We start from the raw sequence: 8,161 nt of genomic DNA on the forward strand, positions 1-8,161 counted from the left end.
CTCGGCACTCTAAAGCACCCGAGAGCGTTTTTTTCGATGCCAATCTAACCAGAGTGACGGGAGCGGCACAATTCAGAAAAAGTGCTCAGCTCGCCGAGAAAATGCGATTTAAGCAATAAAATTAAAAATGCTTATAAAACATAAACCAAACGTTGGAGGTGGTCATTTCTTCATGCGCAGTGAATAACTCGGCAATCTAAAGCACCCGAGAGCGTTTTTTTCGATGCCAACCTAACCAGAGTGACGGGCGCGGCACAATTCAGAAAAAGTGCTCAGCTCGCCGAGAAAATGCGATTTAAGCAATAAAAGTAAAAATGCTTATAAAACATAAACCAAACGTTGGAGGTGGTCATTTCTTCATGCGCAGTAATAAACTCGGCACTCTAAAGCACCCGAGAGCGTTTTTTTCGATGCCAACCTAACCAGAGTGACGGGAGTGGCACAATTCAGAAAAAGTGCTCAGCTCGCCGAGAAAATGCGATTTAAGCAATAAAATTAAAAATGCTTATAAAACATAAACCAAACGTTGGAGGTGGTCATTTCTTCATGCGCAGTGATAAACTCGGCACTCTAAAGCACCCGAGAGCGTTTTTTTTCGATGCCAACCTAACCAGAGTGACGGGAGCGGCACAATTCAGAAAAAGCGCTCAGCTCGCCGAGAAAATGCGATTTAAGCAATAAAATTAAAAATGCTTATAAAACATAAACCAAACGTTGGAGGTGGTCATTTCTTCATGCGCAGTGATAAACTCGGCACTCTAAAGCACCCGAGAGCGTTTTTTTCGATGCCAACCTATAACCAGAGTGACGGGAGCGGCACAATTCAGAAAAAGTGCTCAGCTCGCCGAGAAAATGCGATTTAAGCAATAAAATTAAAAATGCTTATAAAACATAAACCAAACGTTGGAGGTGGTCATTTCTTAATGCGCAGTAATAAACTCGGCACTCTAAAGCACCCGAGAGCTTTTTTTCGATGCCAACCTAACCAGAGTGACGGGAGCGGCACAATTCAGAAAAAGTGCTCAGCTCGCCGAGAAAATGCGATTTAAGCAATAAAATTAAAAATGCTTATTAAACATAAACCAAACGTTGGAGGTGGTCATTTCTTCATGCGCAGTGAATAACTCGGCACTCTAAAGCACCCGATAGCGTTTTTTTCGATGCCAACCTAACCAGAGTGACGGGAGCGGCACAATTCAGAAAAAGTGCTCAGCTCGCCGAGAAAATGCGATTTAAGCAATAAAATTAAAAATGCTTATAAAACATAAACCAAATGTTGGAGGTGGTCATTTCTTCGTGCGCAGTGAATAACTCGGCACTCTAAAGCACCCGAGAGCGTTTTTTTCGATGCCAACCTAACCAGAGTGACGGGAGCGGCACAATTCAGAAAAAGCGCTCAGCTCGCCGAGGAAATGCGATTTAGTCAAAGTCAAAGTCAAAGTCAGCTTTATTGTCAATCTCTCCACATGTCACAACACACAAAGAGACCGAAATTACGTTTTTCTCTATTCCACGGTGACGAGACACATAACACGATAGACATACATGTACGCGACACAATATAAAAACAAGAAGGCAAAAATTCTAACAATCAATAGGAAGAGTGATGAATAAATAATAAATAAACAGATAACACAATAAATAACGGAGCCAGCAAGCATAGCGCAAAAGTAAAAAACATCATAAACAAAAAGGCACAAACAATAAATAAGAGTAATAACAAATAATAAATAATAAGAGCCAGTGTGCAGTCAGACAGTCCAGACAGTAAAAGTACAGGACGCTACGCAGAACGGGGGAGCGAGTTCAGGATCCTAACAGCCTGGAGTATGAAGCTGTTTGAGAGTCTGGAGGTGCGGGAGCGCAGGCTTCTGTACCTCTTCCCAGAGGGCAGAAGCTCGAACAAAGAGTGAGCGGGGTGACTCGCATCACTCACAATCGTGGTCGCCTTGCGGGTGAGATGGGAGGTGTAAATGTCCTTCAAGGAGGGGAGCGAAGCACCAGCAATCTTACCAGCAGTGTTCACTATGCGCTGCAGGGCCTTCAAGTTGTAGTCAGTGCAGCCGCCACCCCAAACAAGCAATACCAGCTGGAGAGGACGCTCTCAATGGTGCCGAGCAGCTGTAAAATGCAGTCATGTACGGCCGAGGAGGCGCTCGCTTCGCCTAAGTTTCCGCAGGGATGTACAGGCGGCGCTGGGCTTTTCTTTTGCCAGTGATGCGTGTTGGTGGAACCAGGAGAGATCCTCACTGATGTGCACAACCCAGGAACTTGGCGCTGCTCACATTCGGTCGATGGTCAGCGGCAGGTGTTGGGTGTGACCCTTCCGGAAGTCCACAACAATCTCCTTGGTCTTGTCGACGTTCAGCAGGAGGTTGTTGTCCCTGCACCACGTGGTCAGAAGGTCAACCTCCAGCCTGTATTGAGTCTCGTCTCCCTTGGTGATGAGACCCACCAGAGTCGTGTCGTCAGCAAACTTTACGATACAGTTGTCGCTGTAGGTTGCAGTGCAGTCATGCGTCAGGAGGGTGAAGAGCAGCGGACTGAGCACGCAGCCTTGGGGGGCCCCCGTGCTCAGCGTAATGCTGGCGGAGATTTTGTCGCCAACACGTACTACCTGTGGCCTCTGACAGAATAAAATTAAAAATGCTTATAAAACATAAACCAAACGTTGGAGGTTTCTTCATGCGCAGTGATAAACTCGGCACTCTAAAGCACCCGAGAGCGTTTTTTTCGATGCCAACCTAACCAGAGTGACGGGAGCGGCACAATTCAGAAAAAGTGCTCAGCTCGCCGGGAAAATGCGATTTAAGCAATAAAATTAAAAATGCTTATAAAACATAAACCAAACGTTGGAGGTGGTCATTTCTTCATGCGCAGTGAATAACTCGGCACTCTAAAGCACCCGAGAGCGTTTTTTTCGATGCCAACCTAACCAGAGTGACGGGAGCGGCACAATTCAGAAAAAGTGCTCAGCTCGCCGAGAAAATGCGATTTAAGCAATAAAATTAAAAATGCTTATAAAACATAAACCAAACGTTGGAGGTGGTCATTTCTTCATGCGCAGTGATAAACTCGGCACTCTAAAGCACCCGAGAGCGTTTTTTTCGATGCCAACCTAACCAGAGTGACGGGAGCGGCACAATTCAGAAAAAGCGCTCAGCTCGCCGAGAAAATGCGATTTAAGCAATAAAATTAAAAATGCTTATAAAACATAAACCAAACGTTGGAGGTGGTCATTTCTTCATGCGCAGTGATAAACTCGGCACTCTAAAGCACCCGAGAGCGTTTTTTTCGATGCCAACCTAACCAGAGTGACGGGAGCGGCACAATTCAGAAAAAGTGCTCAGCTCGCCGAGAAAATGCGATTTAAGCAATAAAATTAAAAATGCTTATAAAAAATAAACCAAACGTTGGAGGTGGTCATTTCTTCATGCGCAGTGAATAACTCGGCACTCTAAAGCACCCGAGAGCGTTTTTTTCTGTCACGGTGCGGAGTAGAGAAATAGAGCAGGGCGACCAAGTGCAGCTTGGACCAGGGTTTATTGCAACAAACTCAAAAAGACTAGGCAAACTGACGTGACTAACCAACAAACTAACAAGACTAACAGACCAAAGCGTGAAACAAAAGACAGGAACCAAACAATCCGTGACCGTGAGACATGCATTGTCCACATCTTACGCGCACAATGCTCCGACCGCGAGTGATACTCAAACAGAACTTAAATACAACACAGGTAACGAGAGGCAGGTGCGTGTGATTACACTAAACAAGGGCACACAGGAAGGGAGGGGCGAGCACACAGACACAGAAACGATGACACATAACCAAAACTGGGGACGAGGCATGACATTTTTCGATGCCAACCTAACCAGAGTGACGGGAGCGGCACAATTCAGAAAAAGTGCTCAGCTCGCCGAGAAAATGCGATTTAAGCAATAAAATTAAAAATGCTTATAAAACATAAACCAAACGTTGGAGTTGGTCATTTCTTCATGCGCAGTGATAAACTCGGCACTCTAAAGCACCCGAGAGCGTTTTTTTCGATGCCAACCTAACCAGAGTGACGGGAGCGGCACAATTCAGAAAAAGCGCCCAGCTCGCCAAGAAAATGCGATTTAAGCAATAAAATTAAAAATGCTTATAAAACATAAACCAAACGTTGGAGGTGGTCATTTCTTCATGCGCAGTGATAAACTCGGCACTCTAAAGCACCCGAGAGCGTTTTTTTCGATGCCAACCTAACCAGAGTGACGGGAGCGGCACAATTCAGAAAAAGTGCTCAGCTCGCCGAGAAAATGCGATTTAAGCAATAAAATTAAAAATGCTTATTAAACATAAACCAAACGTTGGAGGTGGTCATTTCTTCATGCGCAGTGATAAACTCGGCACTCTAAAGCACCCGAGAGCGTTTTTTTCGATGCCAACCTAACCAGAGTGACGGGAGCGGCACAATTCAGAAAAAGTGCTCAGCTCGCCGAGAAAATGCGATTTAAGCAATAAAATTAAAAATGCTTATAAAACATAAACCAAACGTTGGAGGTGGTCATTTCTTCATGCGCAGTGATAAACTCGGCACTCTAAAGCACCCGAGAGCGTTTTTTTCGATGCCAATCTAACCAGAGTGACGGGAGCGGCACAATTCAGAAAAAGTGCTCAGCTCGCCGAGAAAATGCGATTTAAGCAATAAAATTAAAAATGCTTATAAAACATAAACCAAACGTTGGAGGTGGTCATTTCTTCATGCGCAGTGAATAACTCGGCAATCTAAAGCACCCGAGAGCGTTTTTTTCGATGCCAACCTAACCAGAGTGACGGGCGCGGCACAATTCAGAAAAAGTGCTCAGCTCGCCGAGAAAATGCGATTTAAGCAATAAAAGTAAAAATGCTTATAAAACATAAACCAAACGTTGGAGGTGGTCATTTCTTCATGCGCAGTAATAAACTCGGCACTCTAAAGCACCCGAGAGCGTTTTTTTCGATGCCAACCTAACCAGAGTGACGGGAGTGGAAAAATTCAGAAAAAGTGCTCAGCTCGCCGAGAAAATGCGATTTAAGCAATAAAATTAAAAATGCTTATAAAACATAAACCAAACGTTGGAGGTGGTCATTTCTTCATGCGCAGTGATAAACTCGGCACTCTAAAGCACCCGAGAGCGTTTTTTTTCGATGCCAACCTAACCAGAGTGACGGGAGCGGCACAATTCAGAAAAAGCGCTCAGCTCGCCGAGAAAATGCGATTTAAGCAATAAAATTAAAAATGCTTATAAAACATAAACCAAACGTTGGAGGTGGTCATTTCTTCATGCGCAGTGATAAACTCGGCACTCTAAAGCACCCGAGAGCGTTTTTTTCGATGCCAACCTATAACCAGAGTGACGGGAGCGGCACAATTCAGAAAAAGTGCTCAGCTCGCCGAGAAAATGCGATTTAAGCAATAAAATTAAAAATGCTTATAAAACATAAACCAAACGTTGGAGGTGGTCATTTCTTCATGCGCAGTGATAAACTCGGCACTCTAAAGCACCCGAGAGCGTTTTTTTCGATGCCAACCTAACCAGAGTGACGGGAGCGGCACAATTCAGAAAAAGCGCTCAGCTCGCCGAGAAAATGCGATTTAAGCAATAAAATTAAATCTGCTTATAAAACATAAACCAAACGTTGGAGGTGGTCATTTCTTCATGCGCAGTGATAAACTCGGCACTCTAAAGCACCCAAGAGCGTTTTTTTCGATGCCAACCTAACCAGAGTGACGGGAGCGGCACAATTCAGAAAAAGTGCTCAGCTCGCCGAGAAAATGCGATTTAAGCAATAAAATTAAAAATGCTTATAAAACATAAACCAAACGTTGGAGGTGGTCATTTCTTCATGCGCAGTGAATAACTCGGCACTCTAAAGCACCCGAGATCGTTTTTTTCGATGCCAAACTAACCAGAGTGACGGGAGCGGCACAATTCAGAAAAAGTGCTCAGCTCGCCGGGAAAATGCGATTTAAGCAATAAAATTAAAAATGCTTATAAAACATAAACCAAACGTTGGAGGTGGTCATTTCTTCATGCGCAGTGAATAACTCGGCACTCTAAAGCACCCGAGAGCGTTTTTTTCGATGCCAACCTAACCAGAGTGACGGGAGCGGCACAATTCAGAAAAAGTGCTCAGCTCGCCGAGAAAATGCGATTTAAGCAATAAAATTAAAAATGCTTATAAAACATAAACCAAACGTTGGAGGTGGTCATTTCTTCATGCGCAGTGATAAACTCGGCACTCTAAAGCACCCGAGAGCGTTTTTTTCGATGCCAACCTAACCAGAGTGACGGGAGCGGCACAATTCAGAAAAAGTGCTCAGCTCGCCGAGAAAATGCGATTTAAGCAATAAAATTAAAAATGCTTATAAAACATAAACCAAACGTTGGAGGTGGTCATTTCTTCATGCGCAGTGATAAACTCGGCACTCTAAAGCACCCGAGAGCGTTTTTTTCGATGCCAACCTAACCAGAGTGACGGGAGCGGCACAATTCAGAAAAAGCGCTCAGCTCGCCGAGAAAGTGCGATTTAAGCAATAAAATTAAAAATGCTTATAAAACATAAACCAAACGTTGGAGGTGGTCATTTCTTCATGCGCAGTGATAAACTCGGCACTCTAAAGCACCCGAGAGCGTTTTTTTCGATGCCAACCTAACCAGAGTGACGGGAGCGGCACAATTCAGAAAAAGCGCTCAGCTCGCCGAGGAAATGCGATTTAAGCAATAAAATTAAAAATGCTTATAAAACATAAACCAAACGTTGGAGGTGGTCATTTCTTCATGCGCAGTGATAAACTCGGCACTCTAAAGCACCCGAGAGCGTTTTTTTTTATGCCAACCTAACCAGAGTGACGGGAGCGGCACAATTCAGAAAAAGTGCTCAGCTCGCCGAGAAAATGCGATTTAAGCAATAAAATTAAAAATGCTTATAAAAAATAAACCAAACGTTGGAGGTGGTCATTTCTTCATACGCAGTGAATAACTCGGCACTCTAAAGCACCCGAGAGCGTTTTTTTCGATGCCAACCTAACCAGAGTGACGGGAGCGGCACAATTCAGAAAAAGTGCTCAGCTCGCCGAGAAAATGCGATTTAAGCAATAAAATTAAAAATGCTTATAAAACATAAACCAAACGTTGGAGGTGGTCATTTCTTATGCGCAGTAATAAACTCGGCACTCTAAAGCACCCGAGAGCGTTTTTTTCGATGCCAACCTAACCAGAGTGACGGGAGCGGCACAATTCAGAAAAAGTGCTCAGCTCGCCGAGAAAATGCGATTTAAGCAATAAAATTAAAAATGCTTATAAAACATAAACCAAACGTTGGAGGTGGTCATTTCTTCATGCGCAGTGATAAACTCGGCACTCTAAAGCACCCGAGAGCGTTTTTTTCGATGCCAACCTAACCAGAGTGACGGGAGCGGCACAATTCAGAAAAAGCGCTCAGCTCGCCGAGAAAATGCGATTTAAGCAATAAAATTAAAAATGCTTATAAAACATAAACCAAACGTTGGAGGTGGTCATTTCTTCATGCGCAGTGATAAACTCGGCACTCTAAACCACCCAAGAGCGTTTTTTTCGATGCCAACCTAACCAGAGTGACGGGAGCGGCACAATTCAGAAAAAGTGCTCAGCTCGCCGAGAAAATGCGATTTAAGCAATAAAATTAAAAATGCTTATAAAACATAAACCAAACGTTGGAGGTGGTCATTTCTTCATGCGCAGTGATAAACTCGGCACTCTAAAGCACCCGAGAGCGTTTTTTTCGATGCCAACCTAACCAGAGTGACGGGAGCGGCACAATTCAGAAAAAGTGCTCAGCTCGCCGAGAAAATGCGATTTAAGCAATAAAATTAAAAATGCTTATAAAACATAAACCAAACGTTGGAGGTGGTCTTTTCTTCATGCGCAGTGAATAACTCGGCACTCTAAAGCACCCGAGAGCGTTTTTTTCGATGCCAACCTAACCAGAGTGACGGGAGCGGCACAATTGAGAAAAAGTGCTCAGCTCGCCGAGAAAATGCGATTTAAGCAATAAAATTAAAAATGCTTATAAAACATAAACCAAACGTTGGAGGTGGTCATTTCTTCATGCGCAGTGATAAACTCGGCACTCTAAAGCACCCGAGAGCGTTTTTTT

This window comes from Syngnathus typhle, unplaced genomic scaffold, assembly GCF_033458585.1.
Source record: "Syngnathus typhle isolate RoL2023-S1 ecotype Sweden unplaced genomic scaffold, RoL_Styp_1.0 HiC_scaffold_23, whole genome shotgun sequence".
Taxonomy (NCBI): Eukaryota; Metazoa; Chordata; class Actinopteri; order Syngnathiformes; family Syngnathidae; genus Syngnathus; species Syngnathus typhle.